The 17238-nt window shown below is 43.2% G+C and overlaps 1 long non-coding RNA gene across 1 annotated transcript; it reads left to right on the top strand.

The window, feature by feature from the left end:
- The first annotated feature begins 528 nt into the window (after positions 1-528).
- On the top strand, positions 529-7592 carry LOC127423465 (uncharacterized). Its single transcript, XR_007894322.1, has 3 exons — positions 529-785; positions 5843-6584; positions 6670-7592. It is a non-coding gene; the product is annotated as an uncharacterized LOC127423465 (long non-coding RNA).
- Positions 7593-17238: the final 9646 nt, after the last annotated feature.

Raw genomic sequence — 17238 nt, 5'->3', positions numbered from 1 at the left:
AGTTTGAGGTTAGAAAAAGCCATTTAAATAGGTGGTTGTAATAGTATAATTAAAATTATGCTAGAATAGAACTTAAATTCTTACAATCCAAGACAAGTTTCTAAACACATCCTTTTCTGACACATATCATTTCATCTGTATTCTCTGTTCAACTTTCATTGTCCCATCAAGCTTCTCTATCTTGATCTTGATCTTCCCAGAGTAAACAATCCCTAAGCTCAAGCATGCCAGCTATTTGCTGTGAATAACATGTAGCTTTTGGATGCTGTTCAGATGTTGGTCCCAAAAGGGAGGCAAGGATATAATTTTAGGTTTTTCTCTCCCCTTTTGCCTTCAAAACAGTCTATCTTTTTCCTTTGTCCACCCGAGTACCCCCCCCCCACCCCGCCACCCCCAGTTCCTCTGCTTCCTTTCAAATAAGTTCAACGCCTTGTTTTTAACGTTATGAGTTTCATCTGATTAGCACGCTCAATCATAATTTGCTCCTCCCTCAGAGCCTGATTTGTTGTTTGCTTCTATAATGAAGTGATAAAAGGAATAAATAGATGTGTCTACTACTTCCATGTGTTTTTCAAGTAATTTCAGTCTCCCATGGTTGCATAGAAACCACTGGTGTTCAGGCCCGTTAACTGTGATTCCTGTCTTGAACGGTGCCAAAAAGGGAACGGGTCCAGCAGAGAATTCTTAGCTTATCATGGCAATGTTTATTGAGTTCAGATTTGATGTCCTGGGGCTGGCTTTCCTCTACGCATGCTACCTCTTAATGAACTCTGGGCTAACAGATAGTGAGTGTTGAAGTTTGTTATATCATGTTTCACTTCAAAAGCTTTTAATAGTCCACAAAGGCATTTTAACATGCATCAAGTTATTTTCACCCATGATTTGATGATGACAAATGTTTTTGAGAAAACAATGTGATTCTTTCTTTCCCACACTTGATGCTTGTTCTAGATTGAGAGGTGATTATTAAGAAATGTAAGATAAGCTTGTAATTGAGCATAGTATACACATTGTTGCAAGTAGTGTTATCAGAGTTTCCACCCATGCTGTTTTCTCCCTTTGGATTTTTGTTTATTTCCTCTATGACAGTGGACATGTTTTGTCCTCTGAAAGCTTGCTTCACTCTCATCCTGTTCTTGTCAAGGCCTATAAGTGTGTTAAAAGTGTATTCTTGCATGAAAGTAGTTTAAATCTGCTCCCCTTACTATCAATCTTGTCTCTGTGTTTAGACTAGGCCATCATCTCTTTGCTGAGATACTGATCATCCTGTAGTTTCCACGATGAGAGTATGATGAGAGACTAATTACCCCATTCCAAAGAGAAACAGCAAGGCATGTCTTTAAGTAGACACACTAGGTTTGTGTCCTCACATGGATCAGTCTTTATGCCCATCCAGTGTTTTGACCATGTGACTGGGTCTGTGTTTTTTTGCTAACAGCAAAATACTGTTATTAGGCCATTAGATGTCAATAATATTAGCTAATGTGTAGTTGTCTTATTCCATCATTGTGACAAGGCTTTGGATAAATTCTACATGCAAAAAGATATATTCAGTTTGCAGGTCTTAACCCTAGAATGCATATACGACTGTACCCCCTAAAATGCAAATGTGGGTCAAAAAAGACCAGGTGAAATTTAGATGCTTAGTCTTCATATAACTACTTTTTTTCATGGAAAATGAACTGTAATGATAATTTTATTAATAATTTATTGAATTATATTAGGACATATTGAAAATGGATTAGGAGTTTTGGGTGACAGAATTAAAATGGTTATTATACAGTTATATGGGCAATTTCCATGTAAAATATATTAAATATCTCATCAACTCTACTTACACAAACATATACATATAAGATAAGATAAGATAATTTTGAAAGTTTATAAGTATAAACTTATAGTTATAAACTTGTGACAACCTTATGTAGGATACATATTGTTATATTACGCTATATTGTTATATTACTCTACGTAGCTATATTTGCTGTTCAGAGTGGTGAGGCGTACTGAAAAAAAGAAAAATCGCAGGTTCAAACACACTATGGAGTGGTCGAGGAGCTCTTACCATTGTGTACTTACTGTAAACTAGGCATCAAACCTCAGGTTGCTCCATGGGGACTGTCCAAATGGGTATAATATCATGCACTTTGTATAAAAGCATCAGCTGAATGACAACTTGCTGTACTTGCATGTTTAACATAAATATGAAAATGAATATGGCATTTAACATACATTTAATAACACAACATATGGAAAATGAAAACCATCAATGTATTACAAGAATACCAGTGTTAAGTGCATTGAATATCACAGTAAATACATAGGGTTCATATACAACCCACATATGCATTCTAGGGGTAGTGAACTAAATTTAAAAGAAGTCAGTTCACATGATCAAACACACCTTAAAAATTCTCTCATAATTTACTCATCCTCATGCCATTCCAGATGCGTATGACTTTCTTTCTTATGCAGAACACAAACAAAGATATTTAGAAGAATATCTCAGCTCTTTAGGTCCATACCATGCATACCAAGTGAATGGTGGCCAGACCTTCTAAGGTCCAAAAAGCATATAAAGGTCACGTAAAAGTAATCCTTATGACTCCAGTGGTTAAATCCATAGCTTAGTTCTGAATGGCATACTACCCATACTACTCTACACTGTAAAACAAAATTGCCAGGATGTTACAAGATTTAACAGTAATTACTTACAATAAAATACAGTTTTCAATATTTTACTGTAAAATCAGTGCAGGCTAGGCCATTTTCTGTCACAACACAACAAATTACTGTGAAAAAATACATTTGAATATCGCACTGCATTATGGGAAAATTGTGTTTTGTTTGAAGTCACCATTATGATGTATAGTGTTCCCTTTGGATGGGAGCTTATCTTATTCATTTCTAATCAAATTTCTCCCAGTTGGTGCAATTGTATTTAAGAACAAAATGTATTGTACTGTAATGTATGGAGAAAATAGTCAATTTCGTGGTTGACTTTATGTTAGCCCATGATGTATAAACTACACCAAATGATGCGTTTGAAAATAAAGAAATAATATTATTTTAAATAAACAATGAGGAAGGGATGTTTGCAAAGCTAGGCTATAATATGGTTGGTTTTATTGCTGATTAACTCTCTGTCATGAATTGTCAATAAGGCACACAAGATATCAACACCCAGCATACAAAACTTAATGTTGGTGACAATTAACAAACACTGATATATATATATATATATATATATAAATACAGATGATCATTGTGATACTACAAAACAGCACTGCTACATTACAGTAATTTATTGTTCCTTTTCATTGTGAAGTTACAGTATACATTTTTCTATTATTTGTAATAAATGATAGAAACAGTACTGTAAAATATACTGTGAAAGTCATGCAACTAGTAGCCAGGAATTTACTGTAAACTCACACTAATTTTTTTTACAGTGTACTATACTGTATTAATCACTGCAATAATAATCAAATTATAGTCTCTTAAGTATCTGCTTATTTAAATCCAAACTGACTTTTTTATTTTATTTTTTTGCCGTAGCAGTGAAGTTCTGTCATATCTATCTATGGCAGAAATATTAAGAGTAGTATGGTAGTATGCCATTCTAAATTCGGCCCATGTCTTTAGAAGCGATATGATAAATGTGGGTGAGAAACAAATCAATATTTAACTCCTTTTTTACAATCAATCTGTCACGATCACACCAGGCTCTCCCTCACTCACTCAGCCTTCACACTCACCGGAATACTAATCATGCACATCTGACACTCATCAGCCCTCATCACCAGCACTATAAAAAGAGCACACACAGCCTCAGTTGTCTGGCCTCGTCTGATGCTACAGACTACTTACCTCAATGCCTACCTCTACATGCTTCTATTGTACCTACCAGCATTGTTACCTTGATCCAGTCATTCCAAGTCATCATCCAGTCATCCCTGTCGTCATCCAGTCTTCCTTTGTCTCCTCGTCTTCTCCCTTGTGTTTGTGTGTGCTCTGGAAACCTGTAAGACAAACCCACAGTTACTATCAGACCATCCTGCATTTCAAGAACCTCTCCATTGATCATCTTACCTGTTTAAATACTGTGTTCCAGCCGATTCATTAATAAACTTACAGGTGCATCTCAATAAATTAGAATGTCGTGGAAAAGTTCATTTATTTCAGTAATTCAACTCAAATTGTGAAACTTGTGTATTAAATAAATTCAATGCACACAGACTGAAGTAGTTTAAGTCTTTGGTTCTTTTAATTGTGATGATTTTGGCTCACATTTAACAAAAACCCACCAATTCACTATCTCAACAAATTAGAATACATCATAAGACCAATAAAAAAAAACATTTTTAGTGAATTGTTGGCCTTCTGGAAAGTATGTTCATTTACTGTATATGTACTCAATACTTGGTAGGGGCTCCTTTTGCTTTAATTACTGCCTCAATTCAGCATGGCATGGAGGTGATCAGTTTGTGGCACTGCTGAGGTGGTATGGAAGCCCAGGTTTCTTTGACAGTGGCCTTCAGCTCATCTGCATTTTTTTGGTCTCTTGTTTCTCATTTTCCTCTTGACAATACCCCATAGATTCTCTATGGGGTTCAGGTCTGGTGAGTTTGCTGGCCAGTCAAGCACACCAACACCATGGTCATTTAACCAACTTTTGGTGCTTTTGGCAGTGTGGGCAGGTGCCAAATCCTGCTGGAAAATGAAATCAGCATCTTTAAAAAGCTGGTTAGCAGAAGGAAGCATGAAGTGCTCCAAAATTTCTTGGTAAACGGGTGCAGTGACTTTGGTTTTCAAAAAACACAATGGACCAACACCAGCAGATGACACTGCACCCCAAATCATCACAGACTGTGGAAACTTAACACTGGACTTCAAGCAACTTGGGCTATGAGCTTCTCCACCCTTCCTCCAGACTCTAGGACCTTGGTTTCCAAATGAAATACAAAACTTGCTCTCATCTGAAAAGAGAACTTTAGCCCAGGTAAGACGCCTCTGACGTTGTCTGTGGTTCAGGAGTGGCTTAACAAGAGGAATACGACAACTGTAGCCAAATTCCTTGACACGTCTGTGTGTGGTGGCTCTTGATGCCTTGACCCCAGCCTCAGTCCATTCCTTGTGAAGTTCACCCAAATTCTTGAATCGATTTTGCTTGACAATCCTCATAAGGCTGCGGTTCTCTCGGTTGGTTGTGCATCTTTTTTTTCCACACTTTTTCCTTCCACTCAACTTTCTGTTAACATGCTTGGATACAGCACTCTGTGAACAGCCAGCTTCTTTGGCAATGAATGTTTGTGGCTTACCCTCCTTGTGAAGGGTGTCAATGATTGTCTTCTGGACAACTGTCAGATCAGCAGTCTTCCCCATGATTGTGTAGCCTAGTGAACCAAACTGAGAGACCATTTTGAAGTGCTCAGGAAACCTTTGCAGGTGTTTTGAGTTGATTAGCTGATTGGCATGTCACCATGTTCTAATTTGTTGAGATAGTGAATTGGTGGGTTTTTGTTAAATGTTAGCCAAAATCATCACAATTAAAAGAACCAAAGACTTAAACTACTTCAGTCTGTGTGCATTGAATTTATTTAATACACGAGTTTCACAATTTGAGTTGAATTACTAAAATAAATGAACTTTTCCACGACATTCTAATTTATTGAGATGCACCTGTATATGATCCATCTCTCTATCGTCATTGTGTCTAAGCCGGTACGTGACAGAAGGCCAGACCATGTCAACGAATCAGGCAGGAACTAATCCTAATGATCCTTTTAAAGAACTTGTTGATGTTTTACATTGAATTCTCACCTCTTCTGTTTCTTCACAGTAACCGAGCACAACCGTCACACTTCCTGGAACCACTTCGTCACTGGTGTTCACCGCCATGGTCAATCCAGCACCCTACTCTGGCTCGGCAGAGGACTGCAATGGCTTTCTGCTTCAGTGTTCATTTGCCCTGGAAATGCAGCCTCAGTACTTCGCTACTGATAGAGCCAACATCCTGTCATTACTTACCGGCAGAGCTCTACAATGGGAAGAATCCTTATGAAATCAATCTAGTCCCATCATACAGTCGCTGGATTCATTCATCGCTCATCGCAACACAAGTTTTCAGACAACCCGCTGGTGACACCACAGTGAGTGAAAAATTAATTAAAATCCGTCAAGGAAAGGATAATATTGTTGATTACTCCCTCAAGTTCTGAACCCTTGCAGCAGCTAGCAGATGGAATGAACCAGCATTACATACCACCTACCACCAAGGGTTGAATCCAGTGCTGCGCCTACGATAACACCATAGGGCAAGAGCGTTTCATTCAGTTATCCATCTGTGTGGCTCATCGAATGAAGGAATGTCTAGAAGACCAGCCAGCCTTGCAGTCACTCCTCACTACCCACCAGCCATTCCGTCAGCTCCTCCAGGGCCAGTCTTAGAACCCATGCAAGTGGATGTGTTTCACCTCTCCCCTGCAGAAAGACTTTGCCAGCTGACCCAGCATCTTTACCTATATTGCGGTGCGAAGGGACACGTAAAATCCTTGTGTCCCGTCTGACCTCCATTACCAGGGGTGAGTGTTGTTTTTTCACCATCAGTAAATAGTAAACCACTTACTACCACTATAACGCTTACTGTCTTTGATGTGTCATCCACAGTCACCACCCTCCTCGACTCTAGGTCAGCCGGCAATTTCATCTCGGGAGCGCTCTGCCAAAGGCTCCAGCTCAAAAAGGAACACTGCTCGTCTGAATACTTCATTCAATCCATAATCGGAATACCCCTGGGGAGAGGCATCATCAAGCACTGTGCCGGTCCCTTGCAACTTCAAGTTGGCAGCCAACATGTGGAAACCATCACCCTACTGGTTCTGGAGCACTCAACAGCTGATGTGATCCTAGGGCGTCCATGGCTCGTCCGACACAATCCACAAATATCTTGGAGTATGGGTGACATGCCTGCCTGTGACCAAACATCTATGTTCACCTGTGTTGCAGATATAATAAACCTCCATTGAGAGCCCTCCAGATCAACTATCTGTGGATATTCATGCATGTTACACCCACTTCCAGGATGTCTTCTGCCTGAGACGAGCCTCTCAGTTTCCACCACACTGACCATGGGACTGTGCTATTGACCTGATTCCTGGTGAACCAGTGCCCAGAGGTAAAATATATCCGTTATCTCTCCCAGAACAGCAAGCCATGGAGGAGTACATTACTGAGGCTCTCAAGCAGGGCTACATCAGACATTCCACATCTCCTGCTGCTTCCAGCTTCTTCTTTGTTTCCAAGAAGGATGGAGGTTTGCGGCCCTGCATCGACTACAGATCTCTAAATAAAATCACAGTCAAGTTCCGATACCCACTTCCCCTCATCCCTGCTGCACTGGAACAGTTGCGTGGAGCTACACTTTTCAGCAAGCTTGACCTGCGCAGCGCCTACAGTCTGATTTGGATCCGGAGTGGGGACGAATGGAAGACCACCTTTGTGACCCCTACTGGCCACTATGACTACCAGGTCATGCCGTACGGCCTGGTCAACGCCCCCTCCGTATTCCAGGGATTCATGAACGAGGTGTTCCGGGAGTACCTCTATCGCTTCGTCCTGGTCTACATTGATGACATCCTGGTATACTCCCGGAACGAGGCCAAACATCGCCACCATGTTCAACTAGTGCTCGCCAAGCTGAGGGAATACCATCTTTACCTTAAGGCTGAAAAATGTTCGTTCCACCAGAGCTCCACCCAGTTCCTCGGTTACATCAGTGCAGAGGGCATCAAGATGGATGAGGGGAAGGTGGAAGCCGTCAAAGCCTGGCCAGAACCCACCACCATCAAAGAACTTCAGCACTTCCTTGGGTTTGCTAACTTCTATCTGCAATTCATACAAAATTACAGCCAAGTCACAGCTCCTCTGATCTCCCTCCTCAAGAACAAGCCCAAGTCTCTATCCTGGTCATCTGAGGCCACCCACGCCTTCAACCAGTTAAAGATAGCCTTCACATCTGCTTCACTGCTCTGCCATCCCAACCCAGAAAGACCCTTCATTGTTGAGGTGGATGCCTCCACCTCGGGTGTGGGTGCCACCCTCTCACAGCAGCAGGGGAATCCAGCCCATCTCCATCCTTGTGTATACATCTCCAAAAACACAAACCGGCGGAGCAAAATTATGACATTGGCAACAGAGAACTCCGAGCAATCAAATGAGCTCTGGAAGAGTGGCAGCACTCGTTGGAGGGGGCCCGTCATCCCTTCCTGGTCCTAACTGATCATTGGAATCTGGAATATCTGAGAGATGCCAAGAGATTGAATCCCTGGCAAGCTTGATGGGCCCTCTTCTTCACCCGGTTTAACTTCTCTATCACTTATCGTCCAGGGTCAAAGAACTGCAAAGCTGATGCTCTTTCAAGATTCTATTCTCCTGAGGAAAGTTCTGACCAACCTGAATCCATCCTGCCGCCCAGTCTGGTGGTCAGCCCCATCCAGTGGACCCTGGATGAGAGGATCGCTGAGGCTGCCACCACTGAGCCAGCTCTGCTGGGCTGCCCACCCAACAAGACATGTGTTCCATCATCACAACGTATTCCTCTTATTGAATCCATCCACTCCTCTGTTGGCACTGGTCACCCTGGGACCAATTGTACCCTCTTGCTCGTCCAGGAATGGTTCTGGTGGCCCAGAATGGCCATGGACATCAGAAGGTTCATCCAGGGTTGTGAAGAATGTGCCATGGCAAGAACATGTCGTCACCTTCCGGCTGGAAAACTCCTCCCATTGCCTGTTCCAAAAAGACGTGGTCACACCTAGGAGTGGATTTTATGACAGATTTACCTGCATCTAATGAGTTTACCTGTGTTCTTGTCATTATAGATCAGTTTTCCAAAGCCTGCCACCTGATCCCTCTGAAAGGCCTGCCCACAGCCATAGAAACCGCAGAATTACTCTTTAACCATGTATTCAGGTACTTCGGTCTTGCTGAGGATATCGTTTCTGATAGAGGACCGCAATTCATCTCCAGAGTGTGGAAAGCCTCCTTCTCACTCTTGGGTGTGACCATCAGCCTCTTGTCAGGATATCACCCCCAGACAAACAGGCAAACGGAGAGGAAAATCCAGGATGTAGGATGTTTCCTCCGAACCTTCTGCCACAGCCACCAGAACTCCTGGTACCGGTTCCTGGCATGGGCCGAGTACGCCCAGAACTCACTCCGCCAACCTGAGACTGGGTTAACACCATTCCAGTGCGTATTCGGCTACCAGCCACCATTGCTCCCCTTGGATGGGGAACCCTCTGAAGTTCCAGCAGTCAGCCATTAGTTTCCATGAGAGCGAGAGGGTCTGGGATGCTGCCCATCATCATCTGCAGCAAGCAGTGCACCGTCATTGTGGGCCACGGCGATGTCCGGAGATCCTCGACTTCCATCTTCCAGCCCGGACAGAAGGTGTGGCTCTCCACCAAGGACATCAGGTTGCACCTGCCCTGCAAGAACTTAAGTCCCAGATACATTGGTTCCTTCACCATCCTGGAACAGGTCAACCCGGTGATGTATAAGCTACAATAACCCCCACTACAGAATTCACCCAACATTTCATATTTCACTCCTCAAAGCCTTCCACCCACCTTGGTCTGCTTCCTCCACAGAGCCTGGCCCAGCAGAAGATCACCCCCTGCCACTGCTTCTGGGGGATTGACCCATCTATGACATCAAGGAAATCCTGGACTCCTGGAGCCGTAGGGGTCATCTCGAGTACCTGGTCAACTGGGAGGGATATGGACCAGAGGAACGCTCCTGGGTACCTTGAGACGACATCCTGGATCCAGCCCTCACTCAGGCCTTCCACCTGAACCATCCTGATCATCCTGCTCCACGCGGACGAGGCCGGCCATGGTGCCGGGGTGTACGGTCCTCTGGAGCTGCCTGTGGAGGGGGGGGGGATAATGTCACGATCATGCACATCTGACACTCATCAGCCCACATCACCAGCACTATAAGAAGAGCACACACACCCTCAGTCATTGTCTGGCCTCGTCTGATGCTACAGACTACTTACCTCGATGCCTACCTGCTTCATGCTTCTATTGTATCCTACCATCATTGTTATCTCGATCCAGTCATTCCAAGTCATCATCCAGTCATCCAGTCATCCCTGTCATCATCCAGTCATCCATCCATCCACATCGTCATCATGTCTTCCTTTGTTTGTTCTGTGTGTGCTCTGGAAACCTGTAAGACAACCCACAGTTACAATCAGACCATCCTGCATTTCTAGAACCTCTCCATTGATCATATTTCCTGTTTGTATACTGTGTTCCAGCCGATTCATTAATAAATGTACCTGTGTTATATGATCCATCTCTCTATCATCATTGTGTCTAAGCCGGTACCAGACACATCCTTCCTTTCACATTCTTCATCTTTAGTTTTTTGTCGATTCACATTCTTTGTGCATATCGCAGAATTTATAGTAAAAAAGGACTGAAATATTAATCTGTTTCTCACCCACACTGATCATTGTTGGGCCTCATGTAGTCAGATAGAAGACAAAGGCAGGCCTAACACAGTCATAAAACCTAACTCAGGCCCCCACATAACAAGTCGTAAATCTTACTGATAAAAACCACGCCAAAATCAAATGAAGGGAGTCCAAAACAGACTACAAATCCCATGAAGCCTTGCTCATTAAAGGATCGAACTCTCAACTCCTATTGGATGAGGCACACAACAGAACGTCCCTCAACCATGACATCATCAGGAGTAGAAATACCTCTGAAATGCTTCCGGGATTTGCTTCCAGCATCTTTGCTCGCCATGTGTAGACGCAGCTCATCGCTGCTCTCAGGTGCAGCCTCGTGGCACAAGGAAGTAACGTCCGATTTGAAACTGTGGCCATACAATCTCCATCTCGTTGGAAGAGTTGAGATTACTCTGTGTTCCACTGAACACTCTAACGGATCCGAAGGAGACCGCCGAGCAATCCGCATCTTCATCCGTTTGCCTGCAGAAGTGAAGAGAAAAGATTTCTCTTCCCTCTTCAATCAAGTCAACGTCACTGATTTCTCCGCCAGCCCGCCGAGAATCAGCAGCCGTACCGCCCGCCGACAGAGCGAGGAAACGGCCTCCCGTCATCACCTGAGCCTCGAGGAACCGAGTCTGAGTTAAAGGACGGATGAACACACATTCTGCATCCTCATGCGATTCAAGTAAGAGGTTTACATCTGGGCAGGGATAGAATATTATAGTGTGTTATTTCTGTGTACCAAGGTTATTGCTTGTACAGTTTACGGACCGCCATGTCCGCTCATTATTAATACTCAGGGTATTAATTATCACGAATTTGATTTGCTGTATTGTGGTCCAACCACATTGGACTGTTGTGCATTTCCGCCATTGCGGGTGAGACCGGCAAACTGAGTTTATCCATTAAAGAATCAAAGAACGCGGGACGGTTTACGAGCCGTCCACCGCGTCTCTGAGTGATAAACTAACAGCTGCTTTCTCTCCCACGATCGCGAAATCAGCTTTGGGGCCGTCACTTAATTCTCTCTCTCGTACTAACCACACACACGCGTGCGCGCGATCCCTCGCAAACATTCTCGGACACATTTTTGGCTAGTAGATAGCTTCGTGATAAAGCTCAGCTTTGTCCCTAAGCTATCGTACAAGCGGATACACGCGGTAACTGGTAGACGCCATTGACTGGTTTCTCTCTGGCCACATTCGTGGCCATATTCTCTGGCCAGAAGTCTCGCGTGACATACTCTCCACGAGAGTTACGTCCGCTATTTTGTGCGCGTCCCTCCTTACACACACACACACACACGCACCCTTATGTGTTATAGGATTATTTTGATTTCCATATCTAATCATATCACTGTTTAGTTTGTAGTTGTAAGTTGGAAGTTTATTGACTGCATTGTATTAATTATTAATTGATATTACTGCATAAATAAAATTTGTTATATTACAAAGAGAAGTGTTTTGGTTTGTTTTGCATACACCTGTGTCATGCTGACGGGATGTCAGTGCTCGGATTCAAGCCTTCATTCATTGTTTTTTCCCGAAAATCGATATTCTTCGGATGTCGATTTTCCTAAGAAAACAATCTAATGTTGAGACTGTTATACTATCTGGTTATTAGTCCCTGATTCCAGGGTGGTGCCCCGTCAATGTTAATCCTTATTAATGTTCTATTGATTTTTGATCATTGATAATTATCTTTGATGATTGTTGAATTTGAATGATCAATAAGCTAGTGTTAATTTTAATTAATGTTTCATCGATGTTAATGATTAGTGATTATCTTTGATAATTGTTGATTTAAAGGATTAAAAAAAACTAACATTGATTCTCATCAATGTTCTATTGATTTTAATAATTATCTTTGATAATTATGAATTATTGCTAATAACCAAACCCGCTCCTAAACGTAGCACACTACATTTACTGGAGCCCCATATGAGGTTTTAATGAGTTAGATTCAATTAATTAATTTAAATATTGATTAATAACTAAAGAAATAATTAATTATTTCTGATAGTAATACTGATCTAAACAACCAGTAAAGCCCTACATCATATAGCTTCTGAAGACATGAATTTAACCACTGGAGTCGTATGGAAATTTTTATTTTTGGGTGAACTATTACTTTAATTGAGGAATACCAGTGTCAGATGAAAAAAAAACACTTAATGAAAAAATGATGTCTTAAAAACAGTATCTAGTTTTCGTTCCACATTTGCATTCTAGGGTTAAACATATTTAGAATTTTCAATTCATGTGCTCCCTTTTGAATGTTCAGTGGGATTTTAGAAAAGCTATTTTTGATTTATTAGTAAAATAAGGTCAGTGGTTAATTAATTTCACAGAGACTTTTACATTTTGTTCTACAACATAAATTACACACAATCATATAAACCTCAAATGTGAATTTTAAAGTCACTGTATTTAACAAAAAAGTAGCTGACAGATTGCTTAAGTACTTTCACTGCCACAAGCATGTGAGTTTACAAGCTTGATGAATCGAACTACTATTGCAGTCCTTGTTTTTGCAACTTGGTTTTTAAAAAAACAGCAGTTTTAAAATTCACATTTTGAGGCATGAATTTGAAATAAAACAGCTATGCATTTGAAAGAAAAGACAGATATAGTTATACCAAAAGCAGATGTTTCAGGTTTTAAGAAACAGGTGGATAATACAGTGAGATGGTTAAGAATCAAAAGCACTTTTAAGTAGTGAGGGTAGAGGAAGTGAGATGGAGGCTGGGGAAAGGGGCTGGTAAAACAGAATGAATAGTTCCTGGTGTAAAAGGACGTCTCCCACGGAAATTATTTTCACACAGGTTACAAAGCTTGCCAAGGTCTAAACTTTGTCAGCATTTCACTCAATTTAACCCACACAGTAAAGAATGTATCAATGCTTTTTTATTTTAAATAACACTCCTGTCCAGGTCTCAGCTGAATCAATATTAAATCAGTGACACAAAGCCATGTAATAGGTAATGGCATTGTGATGACTCACATATTAACACCCTAAAATTGTAGGAGTAAGAAATGTAAAAAAAGTTTTTTTTTAATAAAAAAAAAAAAAAAAAAAAATAGCTCTTTGGCTGAACTTGATTAAATCATGGACAGTGGTTCCACATGTTTAAAATGAGTTTTCTTAACTTAAAACTACTATGTTATCTCAAAACAAATACTTTGTGTAAAAAGAACCTATTTGAATTGGGTTAACCCAACAAAATGAGACAACGTATAAATGAATTAACTAGTGAAAGTGAATGTTAGCATACTAAACACATGTTGGTTGGAAGCACTACAGAGTGTAGTTTAGTAACTATGCCATGACAAGCACAGCATTTGCTCAACAAAACAAGCAATACATTTCATGTGTGACATCTACCTGTCCTCATCGTAAGCTCAAGCTCTACTCTTCACCATAATCATAACCCCCAAATCTCCAACATAACAGAAACTTTTCTAAATTTCAACATAACAAAACATTAAACACAAACAAGTATCCACATTTATATTCATCTAGCACAAAAACACATATAATAACACTTAATTTTAACATTTACTCTCCCTATAGAAACCCATGTAAATTATGCTGGGAAATGGAAATGCCCTTTCCAGCTATATTAACACCACAAAATGTGTTCATGTAGTCCCAACTCAAATTAATTAAGTAAACTTCCAGAGTTACGTGACACCATGTGAGGTTCAGACGTGTGAATGGCGAGCTCTCCTTCGGGACACCTCACCGCTGGACAAACTCACCCATGCCCTGGCTAGTATCCAGGAGACCCATCATCAAGCCCTTCTCACCCAGGAACGACTGTACCAGGAGCTCCTCCAAGCCCAGGCCGAGGATCGGCTGGCTAGCTCCAGGCGGATTCTCCGCCACGACCCCGGAGGCAGCGAAGAAGCCACACATCCTACTCTCCAAGATGGGCCCCCAGGACGATCCGGAGGCGTTCGTGGGCATCTTCGAGCAGTCATTCACCGCCTCCGGCTGGCTACGAGCCCAGTGGGCCCAGTGGGCCCTCCAGTGGGCGGCGCAGTATCTATCAGTTGAGGACTGCCTGGACTATGTGAAGCTGAAGACCGCTGTCCTGCAACGTGTTGGCCGCATCCCAGAACAGCACCGCCAGCGGTTCTGCTTCCTCACGTTGAGCGAAGTCGGCCTCCCATTTGTGTTTCCCAGCAGTTCCGTGATACCTGCCGAAGATGGGTGCAAGCCAGAGAAGGCGTGGAAGATGTTATCAAGTTGATGGTGCTGGAGCAGCTGACAGTACCCCTGCCCCGCAAAAATGAGGAATGAGTCCAGTGCCATCACCCCACGTCAGTGGATGACGCTGTCCAGCTGGACGAAGCCCACATGGTGGCCTACCCAGAAGCCAGCGAGCCGCAGTCCAGTGCTCTCTCTCTGTCTCTCCCTCTTGCTTCTCCTCCTCTTGCCCCTCCCCCTCCCCCCTCTCACCCTATCCCATCCAAACCGGCGCCCCGCCTTCGCCGGCAGCACTATGCGCCGGCCCCCTCCCCTACCCCTCTACGGGTGCAGCCGAGAAGCCTGGGCTGGTCTGTCAGAGTTGCGGGGAGCCGGGTCACGTCCAAGACCAGCGTTCAGTAATGGAGGCGGAGACGTGGATTTCGGTCCTTAACATGCCACAGTCTGCCCCCGGTCGAGCAGGGATGTACAGGATACCGGTAAAAATTAAGGGGCATACATACCAAGCCCTGGTGGATTCAGGCTGTAATCAAACCTCGATCCACCACGGCTTGGTTCATGACGGGACTTTGGGTACAAAACACAAGGTGATGGTGAGGTGTGTGCATGGGTATGTTCACAAATATCCGATAGTGACTACCGTCATTCAGTTTCAGGGGGTAAAGCATAGAGTGGAGGCCACGGTTAATTCCCGCCTCACCCATCCACTGATCCTGGGAACCAATTGGCTGGGGTTTAAAAGATTATTAAAAGTGTTATGTGTGGATGGGTCCTGCAAAGCGAGAACACGATGTGTGATGTGTGACGCGATGGCTGGGGAGGCCGAGCCGGGGCCGTCCACGTCTGCTCAGCATCAGAATGACGCAGGAGGGGAATCCTCCGGTATTCCTGCCCTTAGGGAATTCCCGGAGGGGGACTTCCCTCTAGAGCAACCCATAGGCACGCCTTTGAGTGCTTGACGTCAAATGGGAGGCGTGGGAGGAAGGCCACGTACCCAGTCCCCCTAATTGATGAACTGCTCGATCGCTTGGGTGTGGCTCAATTTTATTCGACACTGGATTTAACTAAGGGATATTGACAGATCCCCTTAACTCCATTATCCTGAGAAAAAAACGGCCTGTTCCACAACGTTCGGATTACACCAATTTGTCACTCTTTCTTTCGGTTTGTTCGGGGCTCCCACCACATTCCAGTGTCTCATGGATAAGATTCTCCGGCCACACGCTGTGTATGCCGCCACCTATTTAGACGATATCATTATACACAGTTATGATTGGCAGAGGCATATGCAGCATCTGAGAGTCGTTCTGAGGTCGCTGAGGTGGGCGGGGCTCACGGCAAACCCTAAAAAGTGCACAATTGGACGGGTGGAAGTACGCTATCTGGGCTTCTACTTGGGTTGGTGACCATGTTCCAAGTCCAAAAAGGAGGTGAGACAGTTCATGGGGCTGGCTGGCTATTACAGAAGGTTTGTGCCCCTTGACTGATCTCACTAAAAAGGGGGCGCCAGATCCGGTCCAGTGGACGGAGGCGTGCCAACAGGCTTTTACGAGGGTGAAATCTGCACTCTGTGGCGGGCCGCTCCTACATGTTCCTAACTTCTCTCTCCCCTTAATTTTACAGACAAATGCATCGGAGAGGGGGTTGGGGGCCGTGCTCTCGCAGGAGGTGGAGGGTGTGGAGCTCCCCATGCTGTAGATTAGTCGTAAGCTCTCGTAGAGGGAGACTAAGTACAACACGATTGAAAAAGAGTGTCTTGCCATCAAGTGGGCAGTCCTGTTGTGATTACTTTGTTGTGAAGCTGGAAACAATTGAATAAAAAGCTGACTTACCTGGACTGCCACCCCGCTTCCTGCTTCCTTCTTGCTGGAACTTTTACAATTACATTTCGATAAGTTACATAAGCTGATTGTCAAAGGTGGGCTAGGCCTACCAAAAATGTTGTTTTATTATTATGCATTCAGTCTCAGACATTTGGCTCATCGGTCGATTCCACCTGAGAGAGCCTCTCCCTGGTTTTGTATTAAACAGTAAGTTCTTGCCCCTATTTCGCCATTGCAAAGCCTTTCTATCAAACTAATCGGAGAAGTTAAGTTACACCCCGTTATCTCGCATTTGCACTCGGTATGGACAAAAGATTCCAGAGTGTTTAATTCGGACATTTATTTAAATGTTGCCTCGTGGTTAATACGCTCGGTGACCTATATGAGAGTGGAGTCTTGAGATCCTTTTAAAATTTGGTTCAACATTTTGGGATTCCCAGATCTCAGTTCTGTAGGTATTTACAGCTGTGCTACCTGCTCTATACTATTTTTGGGAGTAGCACACACCCCCTTAAAGCGGCAGATACTCTGAGAGAGGTGATTACTGCTTTTGGAAAAGGTCATGAGGCATCAATGTATTACTCACTGCTAATTCAGAGTCTGGTGGTTGGAGCTTTAACTTCTATCAAGAGATTATGGGAGAAAGATTTAAACTTGGTATTGGAGGAAGAAGTG

The sequence above is a fragment of the Myxocyprinus asiaticus genome, chromosome 32 (assembly GCF_019703515.2).
Source record: "Myxocyprinus asiaticus isolate MX2 ecotype Aquarium Trade chromosome 32, UBuf_Myxa_2, whole genome shotgun sequence".
In the NCBI taxonomy this organism is placed as follows: domain Eukaryota; kingdom Metazoa; phylum Chordata; class Actinopteri; order Cypriniformes; family Catostomidae; genus Myxocyprinus; species Myxocyprinus asiaticus.
This window is presented reverse-complemented; position numbering and strand designations above follow the sequence as displayed.